Source organism: Macrotis lagotis, chromosome 3, assembly GCF_037893015.1.
Source record: "Macrotis lagotis isolate mMagLag1 chromosome 3, bilby.v1.9.chrom.fasta, whole genome shotgun sequence".
Lineage (NCBI taxonomy): Eukaryota > Metazoa > Chordata > Mammalia > Peramelemorphia > Peramelidae > Macrotis > Macrotis lagotis.
Window position 1 is genome coordinate 252,981,079 of NC_133660.1, and position 13,794 is coordinate 252,994,872.

The 13,794-nt window shown below is 36.8% G+C and overlaps 1 non-coding gene across 1 annotated transcript; it reads right to left on the bottom strand.

The window, feature by feature from the left end:
• Positions 1–5,104: 5,104 nt before the first annotated feature.
• LOC141519705 (U6 spliceosomal RNA) lies at positions 5,105–5,207 on the bottom strand. Its single transcript, XR_012477366.1, has one exon. It is a non-coding gene; the product is annotated as a U6 spliceosomal RNA (small nuclear RNA).
• Positions 5,208–13,794: the final 8,587 nt, after the last annotated feature.

Genomic DNA, 13,794 nt, shown 5'->3' on the forward strand with positions numbered 1-13,794 from the left:
TTTTATCATTTTAATGGTTCTGATTACTTAACTCTGTAGCAGTTCATAAGTCTTCCCACACTTCCTTGAATATTTTACATTCATCATTTCTCATGTCTTAGTAATTATCCTGTTACATTCACATACCTCAATTGGATTAGTTAATTTCTATATTTTGTTTCCAATTCTTTGGTATCACCAAAAGTGCTGCTATGAAAATTTTGGAATATGTTCATCTGCTTTTTCTATATTTGACCTTTTAAAGCCTGATCCTGCCACTAAATATCAATCCCCCAGGGGGGAAGAGTCTAGGGATGCTACTCTTTGTAATTCTTGTCATACACAAGATTGCTGTGAGGGAAGCATTTTGTAAACTGTTAAGTGGTCTAGACACAGGAGCTCTTGGAATGAGCTCCCATCTGCCTTCCTTTCCTTGGTGTTGATCACATAATGGGTGCTCAATCATTTCTTGTTGAATGAATGAATAGACCCAGAACAGGGATAAAGAGGGAGTGTAAAATGGAAAACACATTTTGAAAATTACTTGGTTACTTTAAACCAAAACTCTTACAGATGTTTTATTTCTCTCTCAGGTTGCTAGTAACAACCTCTGGAGCTAGACAGTTCCAGAAAGATAATAAATATCTGCCAGCAAATGGCTTACTGAACCTTTTCCTTTTAAGACAGGATCTAATTTTGCATTTGTACAACTGATTTCCTTTGAAAGCACATTTCATAAACTTAGGAGAGGAAAAACCCTATTGGGTGTGTGGACTCAAGATATCATCTCCCATTTCTCATTTCTAATTTATGCTATAAACTGTAACCCTTCAGTAGGCTGATTTTCATCATTTCTCGTGTTATGATGGGAATTACCTCCAACTGTTTTTACAGAGTCTAGTTGAATAGTATGAGGGCAGTCAAAATCACTTTGGGGTGGATTATTGTCCTGCTGGGGTCATGATGATAGTAGTGTCTATTTTGAAGAAAGCCACTGTTTTAGGGGGAGACTAGTTTGAATTTAATTAGAAATTCAGCTAAAAATGACAATTTGAAGACCATGCTTTCTGGAATGGAAACTCAAATATATCTTTTAGACTTAATAAATTAATTAAATTAAATTAATCAATTAATTATTATTCAATATAATAAATATAAGTACTAAATGATATTAAGTATAAATATTAAATAGAACTCATTAAAAGAAATTCTATGGTCCTAGAATCTTAAGATCATACAGCCATTGATTTGAAATTGGAAGAGACTTTAGAGATCATCAAATCTTACCTAATAATTTTATCTGAGGCTAAGAAAAGTAAAGTGACTTGCCCAAGGTCTCACAGCAAGTATCAAAAATAGTATTTGAACCAGGAACGTCTAACACAAGAGCCAAAAGTCTTTTCCCTGAATTACTATTTTAGAAGTGGCAGCTAATCCATAGATTGAATTCTATAAATTTCCATCTTTACTATGCTTGTATCTTGAACCAAGGCATTCATTCCCTCACATAAATAAATACATAGACACACATACAGAAACATATACACACATGTCCTATATACATATATATATATCTTGAACACATATGCTATTATACATATTTTACACACATATATAATGCTATCTATATAACCCATATATACACTATATATATATATATATCCATGCATCTATATACACCTATACACACACACACATATATATATATATGTATATATGAGTTGTCATAGATTTTTAAAGACCATCTCCCTCAACTCGAACATGATGCAAGTTTCTTTCCTTCCAAATACTCCAAAGCAGTCATCTAGCCTTGCTTGAAGGACTTTCAGTGATAGGGAGCCCAAGTGTTGTCTAAAGGGTGTTAGGGATTCCAAGAGACAAGTATGAAAATGAAGAACATCCCAGGCATCATGTTTAAAGGTAAAGCGATGGCATCGTACACAGAGTGCCAGCTCATAGTCAGGAAGACCTGAGTTTAAATCTGCCTTCAGACACTTACTAGCTGTGTGGTTCTAGGCAAGTCACTTAAGCTCAGTTTGACTCAGTTTCTTCATCTGTTAAATAAGGATAATTATAAACCCTACATCCTGGGGATTGTTGTGAGGATAATGTGCGATGGATAATAAGTATTATATAATAATTTTGTGATATTATTAAGTATTTACTATGCTATGCTTGGAGATTAGAAATAGGAAAGGATTTTTGGTCTTGAGTAGCTTACATTCTAAGGGGGAGCAGTTGTCTGCTATCTTCATTGGAAAAGAAAGAGGAAAGGAAAGAGTAGCTGGCTAATGAGAGGAGCTAGGGGGTCCAGTGGATAGAACATCAGGCCTGCAGTCAAGAAGACCTGGGTTGAAATGTAGCCTCAGCCATTTACTAGCTCTGTGGCCCTGGGCAAGTCCCTTTACCCTATTTGCCTCAGTTTCCTCATCTGTAAAAATAAGCTACAGAAGGAAATGGCACACCAATTCATCAACTTTGCTAAGAAATCCAAATGGGGTCATGAAGAGTCAGACACAACTGGAATGACTGAATATCATCAAAAAATCAGCTAATGTGCCTCATCTTAAGCCTATACAATTCTCCTGGAGGCTGAAAGCAAACAGATTTGTCTCTTTACTCTGGCAGCTGTAACTGAGAAGGATAGAATACTAAGAGGTCAGCTACGAAATTGTGTGGGGAATGGAGGAATTTGACTTTACAATGTGGTGACCAGAAATTACCTCTTTTTATGCCTTCTAACCAAGATGAAATCTTTAGGTTTTATTAATTTTCCTCCAGAGGGCAAAAAAGATACCACTAAATGTGAGCTCCTGTATTTTGGAAGTAATATCCCAAATGGATACATGCTCATTGGTCCTCAGGATTTGCTTGTTCACAGCAGGTACTGCTTAGGTACTGGTGGGTGCCAGCCTCACACTGTTGAGAGGTTATTTTCTACCATGGTGTCAAACCAACAACTCAACATGAAACCCTGAAAGAGAGCCATTTCTGAAGATCAGTCATTTAAGATCCAATGTTTGTGATGGACCAAATGATTCCCAAGCACTATCTAATAATTGACTTATTTCTAGCAAGATTTCAAGTGAGAGCCTTCTGAAGAATGTCAAAGCCTTGGATGGTGGTGGTGGGATTGGGTCTTTATACTGAAAGGAATCAGTAACAGTATATAAATTGACATTATATCCAAGATGGAAAGACATCTTAGAACACAGAACATCAAAGCCTGCAGGGATCTTAGAATATAAAACATAGAGAGTCAGGGCTGGGAGGAAGCTTTGAGAAAAAAGCATAGAACATCACAATCAGGAGGACATAGAGTATCAGTATTGAAAAAGACCTTAGGACAGACTGGCAGAGCCAGGAGAAGAAGAAGAAGAAGAAGAAGAAGCAGAGAATGTTAGGACTAGGAGAGATATCAGAGTACAGATCTTGGATATTAGCATCAAGAGGGATCTTAAAACACAGAACTTCAGAGCCCAAAGAGACTTTACAAGTGACTGAGTGCACTCCATGACTTTTTCAGATCAGGAAGCTGAGTAGCTAAGATTATTTAACAACAGTTGCTTCCTACTATGTGGATAAACCAGTTATCTACCATGGTACTTCCATAGTCAACATTAACCTTTGGCTTCTAGATCCTCCACCCTCCACCAGGCTGTCTAGATAGTCTTACCTTTTTAAATGGAATTTTTGAAGACCAGGGATGAAAGGAATAGGGGGGAAGTCTCTAAGCCTGAAGGAGTTTAAGCAGTCTTTGCAGAATGAAAAGTGTGTTGATCTTTGAAGAAGGATACCTTTGGTAATTCCCTTAAAAGGCCCCCACATGGGGTTCCCTATTTGGGAACCTGGCCATAAAGAGCTCCCAAGTTCTGCCTGTGGAGGCATCTATTAAGACCCAACCTTATTAGATGGCTGCAAGTGTTTCATTAGATATCTTTTGAAATTCTAATTGCATCTCTCCTATAGCATGCTGCAGACTTCTTGACCTTTATTGTCTTCTTCATTAGAGTGTGATCACCTTGAGGGAAGGGACTATGTTTTTGTCCTTGTATCAAATACATGGAACAAAATAAGCATTTAATAAGTGTTCATTGACTTACTGACTCTGTGGCACAGGACAGTGATACAGAAGGGGAAAGTCCAAGGAGTACAGGTACAGAAGAGAGAGGGGGGCCTGGCTGCAAGGTAGGAGTGAGGTCACTGGAGCACCCCAGAACTGACAGCACCCCATGTCCTTTGCTTCACTACAAAGTAATAATACAATTGAGATGATAAAGTAATAATCCAGTAGAGAAATAGCCCCCTTTGTTGGGAACTCAAAATAACTAAAAGTAGCAATTTATCGGCTAGCGTCACTCCACCATGGCTAACATATTGGTGTCACATTGAATTTCCCAGTTTTTTCAATGCCTTTGATGGGAACTCTCGCTGTTGTTTTCACGGGGGCTGTAATTTCCCGTGTTTTGATACTGCAATCATCATCCTATTTTGGTTAACTCAATTGCTGGGTTGCTTCGGTAAAGACAGCTCACACATAACGGCAATTTAAAAAAAAATCATGCAATTTTAATAATTGAGTGACTAAGACCCAAAGTGTTTGGTTCAGGAAGCTCATAATTTTTTATAATAGGATTTTAAAAGATAATATAAGGGAGAAAAATGAGGCTGACAGGGAAATGACACTTTTTAAAAGAGATGCTATTAAGCTGGCATGAGAGGCCTAGCAGGTTATCTGCAGTATCTTGCAAAAAATGCCATCCTTCAGAGGCAGCTGCAGCTTCCTGAGCTGAGAGGATGCAGTCACCAGTTATCCCTGGCTTCTGTCTTGCTTTGCTTTATTTGTATTATCCATTTTTTCAATCCTGATCCCTGTTAATCATGGTCAGATTTTTGTTGTTCAAGGAATATGGTCCTGGGGAAAGAGTGTTGAATTTGGAGACAGAGGCTGTAGCTTCTAATCCCACCCCTTCTCACTAACCATGGTTTTAAGTCACATCTCTCCAAACCTCTGTTTTTCTATATGTAAAATAAGAGGCTTGCCCTAGATCACAAGTTCTAAAATCTGTTTCATGAAATTGGTTTTTTTTTAATTGTTCATTCTATTTCTTTCTTTTTTTTTTTTTTTAACATGGAACATTTCATGAATTTGCATATCATCCTTGTGCAGGGACGACGCTAATCTTCTCTGTATCGTTCCAGTTTTTGTATCTGTGCTGCCAAAGCAAGCATCATTCATTATATTTCATTAAAATTGTAATCCTTGTAACCTCTGACTCTATCATGTTGCAGTCTGGCCTACAGAGGTTACTTGAAAGATGATATGTATTAGGGGTTTTTAACCCGCAGTCTTAAAACTTATGTTTCAAATATCTGTCTGTCTGTCTGTCTATCTCTATCTCTATCTCTATCTCTATCTCTATCTCTATCTCTATCTCTATCTCTATCTCTATCTCTATCTCTATCTCTATCTCTATCTCTATCTCTATCTCTCTCTGTCTCTATTGCTATCTCAATCTCTATCTCTATCTATAGATATGTCCTATAAATATAGATATATAATTAGTTTCCTTTGTAAACCTGTACATTTTATGTATTTAATAATATGATTTTGAGAAGGGATCCATAGACTTCACCAGAAAACTAAGGAAGAGGGTCAGTCTATGGCACAAAAAGTTAAGAACCTCTAGGTGAGATAGTCTCTGAGATCCTTTTCAGTGGACTGTTGTCTCTAGGCAAAAAATCTTCCTGCTGGCATTGAGAATTCTTCACAATCAGGTTCCTACCTGCCTTCCCAGTTTCCCTTGTTGCTTCACTCTCTATTTCAATCAAATAGGCTTGCCAGGTCTTCCCTAAATAGGGAATATTTCCCACCTCTGCATCTTTGAACAAGTGGTCCCTCATGTCTGGACTGTTGCACCTTTCTCAATTCTGCATTGCATGGGAAAAGTCCCACATGTTCCAAAATATTCATAGCAACTCTTTTTGTGGTGGCAAAGAATTGGAAATTGAGGGGCTACCTATCCATTGGGGAATGGCTAAATAAGTTATGGCACATGAATACTATGGAATACTGTTGTTCTATAAGAAACCATAAATGGTTGGACTCTAGCGAAGTTTGGAATGATTTATGGGATCTGATGCTGAGTGAAGGGAGTAGAGCCAAGAGAACAACGTACATATTAACAACAACATTGTGAGATGATCAACCTGGATGGAAGCAGCTCCTCTCAGCAGTTCAGAGAACTAGGGCAATGTTATCTGTGGACGATATTATCTCAATCCAGAGTAAGAAAAAATAAAGCAAAACGAAAATCCCCCAACCCTTCCAAATCTGATGAACACTTTATAAAAATTATCTCTTATGTATTTCTTTCCCTTAATTCTAATTTCTCATACTGAAAATGACTACTCTGTAGACATGCTTATCAAAAACAGGTATATACAATGCTGACCTGATTGTTCACCGCTGAGGGGAGGGGAGTAGGAAGGGAGGATGGAAGGAAATTTTGTAACTTAAAATATACATGTGCATATGGATCAAAAAATAAAAAAATAAATTAAAAAAATCTGCATTGCAAAACTCCTGGACTTCTTTTAAAATACTATCCAGGTATCATCTTCTAAGGGATGATGATTTTCTTGAACTTCTACCCTAGCATCTTTTTGAAGTTACTTTGTATATTCTTTTCATTTCTTTGCGTATATGTATTCTTTCATTAGAAGAGAAATTCTTTGAGGATAAGGATTGGGATGTTTTTGGTCTTGGTATCCCCAACATCTAATACAGAACCTTACACAAAGTAGGTGTTTAATTTAGAATATGGAGCCTTGTCTCTATTTTCCATTCTTTCCAACCTGGTCCTTTGTGGCCAAAATCTGTTGAACTGGAGAAGGACCAAGATGTGACATTTCCCAGATGATATGAACTGTCCTTTTTTGATTCCCTCCCTCCTCAACCACTTTAGTTGTAACTATTTTTTATATAGTTTCATTTAATCTCTATTTTATCTGTCTAGACATATATGATCTCACATTGAGTAGGCTCACAGTGAATAGGAATAATTTCATTTACTGTATTAATGTCCCCAACACCCAATACAGGGTCTGGCACAGAGTAGTTACCTAATAAAGTTTACTTGACTGGTTTATTATTTCCACAAACATCTGTAATTCAACAAACATTTTAATTGAGAAAGAAGCATCTTTTTATAATGCACCATGCTAGATGGTGGGGGGATATGTAAAAGTTAATAGGAAGCTAACAATTTGTTTGAGTAAGCATTTATTATGGACCTACTCTGTACATGCTAGTATAAGCATATAGATACAAAAAGGAAATAACTTCCTCCATCAAATAGATTTTATTTTCCTGGGGCTAGAGAGCATTTTTTTTTTGTAGTACAAAAAGTACAAAATGAATGTATAGTCCAGACTTATGATTTCATCATTATGAAGAGCTTTTTCACTGATAAAATTTCTTTCCCTAGTGCAGATCATTACCTATTTTGCAACTCAAAGTCTTACAGGGTTGCCTAGGATGCAGAGAGGTTGAGTGGCTTGCCGAGTCATATGACAGAAGATGGTCTTGACCCCAGATCTTACTGTGAGTTGAAATGTTGCACAATAAATAAAAAAAAATTATTTGGGGGGGGGCAGGAAATTACCCTTAGTAACTAGGATAGGATTGGGATTGGTTGATTCTTGTCCGTTGTTATTGGAGAAGACCAGAATGTCATTACTGTGTTAGACGTCAGGAAATGCATCATGGAAGAAGGAGTATTTCAAATTCTGAATGCTTGGTTCAGGGGACACTGTAGTCATGGTCCATGGCCGGTATAAAGGCATGGAGGTGAAAGATGAAGGGAATAGTCTTGCCTAAAGGAACTCAGAAGAAAGTAGGGAGATAAGACATATTCATTAATACTACCCTAACTCACAGGGGAGGTATCCACAAAGAGATATGGAAGACCCAAAAGGTAATAACATAATTATGAGCAATAAAGAAGAACTTCGATTGAGAAGTCCTTGAGCGCCATCTTGGAGAATGGGAAGGATAACAACAGCCAGAGAGGAGGAAATAAGGTTGGAAAGATGTTCAGATGAAAATATTCTTGTTTACAGAATTCCAAAAGTCCGTGCAATTTAGCTAAGAAAGCTGAATATTTCAGTAAGAGTTTTAGGACAACCCATGTAGCCCTAAATACATTTTGGGACATGGATCATAGGACAGAGTTAATATGGTCTAGAATTATCTGGGCATTAGATTCAGGAAAGACAAGGGTTCAGATCTTGTCTTTGATACTAACTGTGATCCCTGTCAAATTCATTTAATCTATCTGAGCCTCTGTTTCCTCATCTGTAAAATGGGAATAGTAATTCTTAGAGGAAACATATTTTGGGGTTATTGTGAGACTTAATTGAGATAATAGTAACAGCTATAATATAATGATAATAGCCTTACAATTTCAAAAGACTTTACATATAGCACCTCTTTTGAGCCTCACGACTAACTCTTCAAGAGAGGTGCTACAGGTATTATAACTGAAGTATGATGACATGGGATGGTATAGTACATAGAACACTATTCTTGAAGCCAGAAGAACCTAGTTCAAATTTTGTCTGACAGTTCTACCCTTAGCAAATCATTTCCTCTGTATGATTTTCCATTGCCTCATCTATGGAAAGGGAATAATAATAAATTTTCCTTCCTTTCAGGGTTATTGTGAAGATAAAATGAAATAATAGACTTCAAGTGCTTTGCATATTGTAAAACTCTACTGAAATAATAGCTATCATTAAATTAAATGAAATGAAATGACTTGCCTAGTATCACAAAACTAGCAACGGACTTTGGGTTTTTATTCATTTCCAAACTAGTTCTCTTATATATTACCAGGGTTTAGAACATTTGAGACATTGTAATTCCATATAAGTAATAGATAATGTTATTCAATATTATTATATAATATGTATAATAGTATTATTATAAAACTCTAGAATTATAACAATGATTTAGAGATTAATTTGGTTTCATCTCCTCATGTTACAGAATGAGAAACTGAGGCCTAGAGAAAAGGAAGTGATTTGCTGCTATTGTTCAGGTAGTAAATATGAAGCTTGTCTTTTCAGAGCATAGGTTTTGCTCAAAGTACATTTTCTTTTCTTGAAATCAGGACCTTTGGGAAACATCCAGGATGAGAATGATCATATTTATAGCCCACCTCTTTCCCCAAAGAATTGGAGGTGGTTCATGGGTCATCACTTATTTTATTTCTCTTCTGTCCCATGAACTTGGGTTTCTGCCATAATAGCCCTTTTCTTCCCAAGTTACTCTGAATTTGAAATAGTTTCTAATCATACTGAGGCAGTCACAGGCCAATAAACATTGAGCTGGATGCCACTCTGTGGGGGTCACTTCAGCTACTCCCCGGTTTCTCACTTGGCTTGGGCTTTGACAAACTCATTTTTCTGCCTGAATTCATATCAGGAAGAGGAGAATGATGCTTTCTAGGATGCAGAGATCTGCAATTTCCAACTGGGAAAAAAATACTTCTGCCTTTCCTGTTGTATGATAATTAAAATTAAATGAACCTGGCCAGGCATATCTGACGACAGTACCTGTCTAATTTGGGTAATAGGTCTAATTTTGATAATAACATTAACTTCAGACTGGGCTGGATGAAAGTCACTGATCACTGTGTTGGTCTATAGTTATATCAGTGGTTGTGTCTAATACTAAACAACCAGAGAATGGGTGAAAAATACAGTTAAATTGGCTTTTTTTGTTGTCAACTTCCAAGCAGCCAATGCAAATGAATGCTTTCAGGTTCTATGGGGTAAAGGGGTGTGGGAAGGCAATAGGAAAAAGGAAGGGAATAAGCATTTATTTTGTTGATTATGTTCCAGAGCCAGGGTACTTAACAAATATATCATTTTATTCTCACACCAACTCTGAAAGGCAAATATTATTATCTTCATTTTGCAATTTAGAAAACTAAGGCAGATATGTTGAGTGACTGATATAGGGTCACACAATTATTAAGTGAAAGAGACTGAATTTGAATTCAGATCTTCCTAATCCTAATCCTATTGCTCTGTTCACTATGCCACTTTACTGCCTCAATTGGGTTTTCATTATTGGCCCAATACTAAGACTATTGCTTAAGGCAAGTGTTTATCTAACACTGTCCCCTGACTTTTCTTCCAAATGTACCAATGCCCTCCTTGGAGAAGTATGAGAAACACTGAGATCAGAGGCCCCAGGGAATGGTTTTAGTCAAAATTGCTATTGTTATAAAAACAAAAAACAAAAACAAAAAAACAGAATTTAATGAACCTCCCTTTTTTTTTTTTTTGCAGAGGTTGGGAATTGTGGATGAGGGACACTGAACATACTGACTTACTCATTTGATATGTTGGCTCAATTTGCTGAATTTTTTTTTATTCTTTATCATAAGAGATAGCTCTTTGGGTAGAGGAAGAAAGAAGGATGTATACATTCAGAAATAAAAGTGATATAACAACAAAACATATCAGTAAAATATTTTTTGAAAGGAGACTACCTTAGTTCAGTCCTGAAACTTAATTTCCAATCTACACAGATACAAGGGGCATCTCATTATCTAGGAGATTTTGGTCATTCCCACTTGCCTTTGGAATCCAGAAAATGGCTCTGAGATATACAGGACTTGAAGTCAGAAAATCTGACTCTCCTATGTGACCCTGAGTAATTCATTGAATTATTTATAGTCTCAGTTTCTGATTCTATAAATTGGGAATAGTAACACTTGCATTAGCTATTGTGAGGATTGCAGGAGCACAGTCTGTAAAGGGTTTTGTAACTATAAAATATGAGGTGAACTCATGCTATTTTTATTTTCTGGAAAGCAAGACACTTTGTGTGGTATTATTTTCTTGTGCAGTATTCTGTCTGAGTGTTTTCTCTCTTCCTCACACACACACATACATAAACAAAAACATACTTTAAGTCAGGCTACAAATACTCCCATATTATACTTGTTTTCTGAATCTTTTTTTAAATAAAGTTGTTTATTACATTACATACAACTGGCCTGGGTTGGAGATGAAGCAATATTCCACTTTGCTAATGGTTCTCCTAAAGGAAAAGACTCCCACCTCTTTCTGGAGTTTGTAGTACCAAAGCTGTTAGGAAGCTAGAACTCCTTGGATTCTTTAGGCCTTCATTAGAGAAAATTTACAAAACAGAATCTCACAAATTATTACACAACTTGAGAGAGAGAGACAGAGAGACAGAGCGACAGAGACAGAGACAGAGAGACAGACAGCCAGACAGGCAGAGACAGAGAGACAGACAGAAAGAGAGTCAGAGAAACAGAGAGAGCCAAAGTGAGTGAGAGAGAGAGAGAGAGAGAGAGAGAGAGAGAGAGATGAGAGAGAGAGAGAGAGAGGAAAGGAAAGAGGGAGGGAGGGAAGGAGAGGAGAGAGGAAGGAAGGAAGGAAGAAAGGAAGCTGTTAATGAGTCCTAAAAAGGAAGGTATGAAGAAAAGAGAGGAAGGAATAAAGAAAGGTAGGAAAGAAGTAAAGAAAGATGAAAGGATGAAAGTTACAATCCCATATGTTGTTTGGGAGAACAGAGCTACCTGGATGGAGCTATGTGAGGAAAGATGGGTTCTTTCACACTCTCATTTTTATGGATAGAAAGATTGAGATATTAACTATTACATTACCAAGAAAGAGCTGGGGACATCTCATAACTTCTTCCTTTGGTGGCAGGTATTGCCTTATCTGTTCATGTCCATGCCAATACATTCTCTTGGAAATATGAATACTTATTTAAAAGAATGATAGGGAACATTCTCAATGACAGCAATTTTTAGAAATCTCTAGATTACATTGAGCCTGGTGGCAAGACAGGTGAGTGTAGAACATACTTTCCCCTCCTACAGCACTGGGATTCTTGGTTATAATTGCTTACCATTTTCTTTCTTCTTCAAAGTCCCAACTATGGCAGGGAATTCACTATTTCTGAATGAGTTGTGAGCCCCTGTCATTATTCTCAGACATATGTCTTGCCCAATTTGCCAGCAAACTCTGACTCTGAGCTCTAGTAATGTTGACTGATATAATCCTAGTGACCGAAGAAAAAAGGAGCAATGGAAAATGGAGAAAACAGAGAATTCTCACATCCAAGATGTCAGGAGTGGGGATGCTAGACAGTAGTCACATGATCAGAAATCTGTATATCTACAGGAGAGGGAGGGGTCTATGAATGAATTTAATAGTATGATTAATTTCATTTAATCTGGACTGATGAATATATTATAAGCCAAAAATACGATCATTTATTAAGAGACTTAAAATATACAGAATAATGTAGAGATACAGAAAAGTCATACTTCTGGTGTTAGGAGACTCAGAGATTTCTAATTCATCCCCTCTATTTTACAGTTGAAGAAAATAAAGACAAAGGACATTGGCTTTTCAGGATAGCAAGTATCAAAAGCAAGATTTGAACCCAGATCCTCTGTCTCCAGAACCAATGCTTTTCTATTGTACCAAGCTACTTCTTCATAAAAAACTAAGTTCCCTTTCCTGGCATCACTTGTTTATTAGGGAATGCAATCATGAATATAATCATACAAGTTATCATTGGAAGGGCAATAGAGAGAGGTATAAAAACCTCATGGTGAGTCATATAAAGGAGAGACCACTTTGGACTTAGGGGTTGGGGTTGCTTCATGAAGGTTATGACATCTTAATCAATCCTTCAAGGATGAGTAGAAATTGGGCAGGTGGAGATGGAAGGAGGAACAACAAATAATAACAGGAAATGTTTGTATAAAATAAGTTAGAGACAGCAAAGGCAAGGTAGCATGACATCGAACAAAATTGTGAAGGATTTGAAGATCAGATAAATTTGGATTTTATTTAGGGAGAACTAATAAGGTTTTTGAATAACAGAATGGAATAATCAGAATAGAGCTATTTAAAAAGGATAATCTGGAAGCAGCATCCCATAGTATAGATTCTAGAGAGGAAGAACCTGAAAGTTGGGAAATCAGTCAGGATTCCAATATTCCTGAGTTTCAACTCAAATTTTATGCCTCTTTGATTTCCTTGCACTTACCTATTTGCACACTTACCCTCTAAATCTGTGTTTCTCTTTCCCAAAACCTGCTTATTTGATTACATCTTCCTCTCAACGAAGTGGCAAAGAGCTGCTTGATCTATCTGCGATGCCTTGTCTAGGTGAGTGTCAGGATTATAAGGATTTAATTGTTCATCAAAGATGGGATGCTACTCTGTACTACTGGAATGCTGTATTCTCGGGTAAACCAATGGGTTCACAATGGCGTGCATGATCTCATTGTTTTATGATCTGTTTCTAGATTTTGAGCTAATTAATGCTAGAAGGGACATTTAGATACACTCATGTAAACTTCTGTGCCAGAGGTCTTGTTGGTTCTGAGATCGGCTTTGTCAAAATCTGGGCCCCAGCCAGTAGTGAATCAGTCACTTAACACAGCACAAATGCCCTACTAGCTAAAAGTTTCCCCCCAAATTGCTCATTACCTAGTCCAAGCAGTTCTCATCTTTATTATCTTATTATTATTACAACCTTATTTTATTTTGACTATATCTTTATTAATAATTATTAAATATTAAACAACCATTAAATAATAAATTATTAAAGAATAATAGTGAATAATAATTATTATATCTTTATTATGGAGTTTCCAGTATGATCTCCCCACTGTTACTTCCTGACTGAAGAATGGCACAACTCTCTACCATCTCTAGGATGAAAGAGATAGATACCTTACCTTGGCA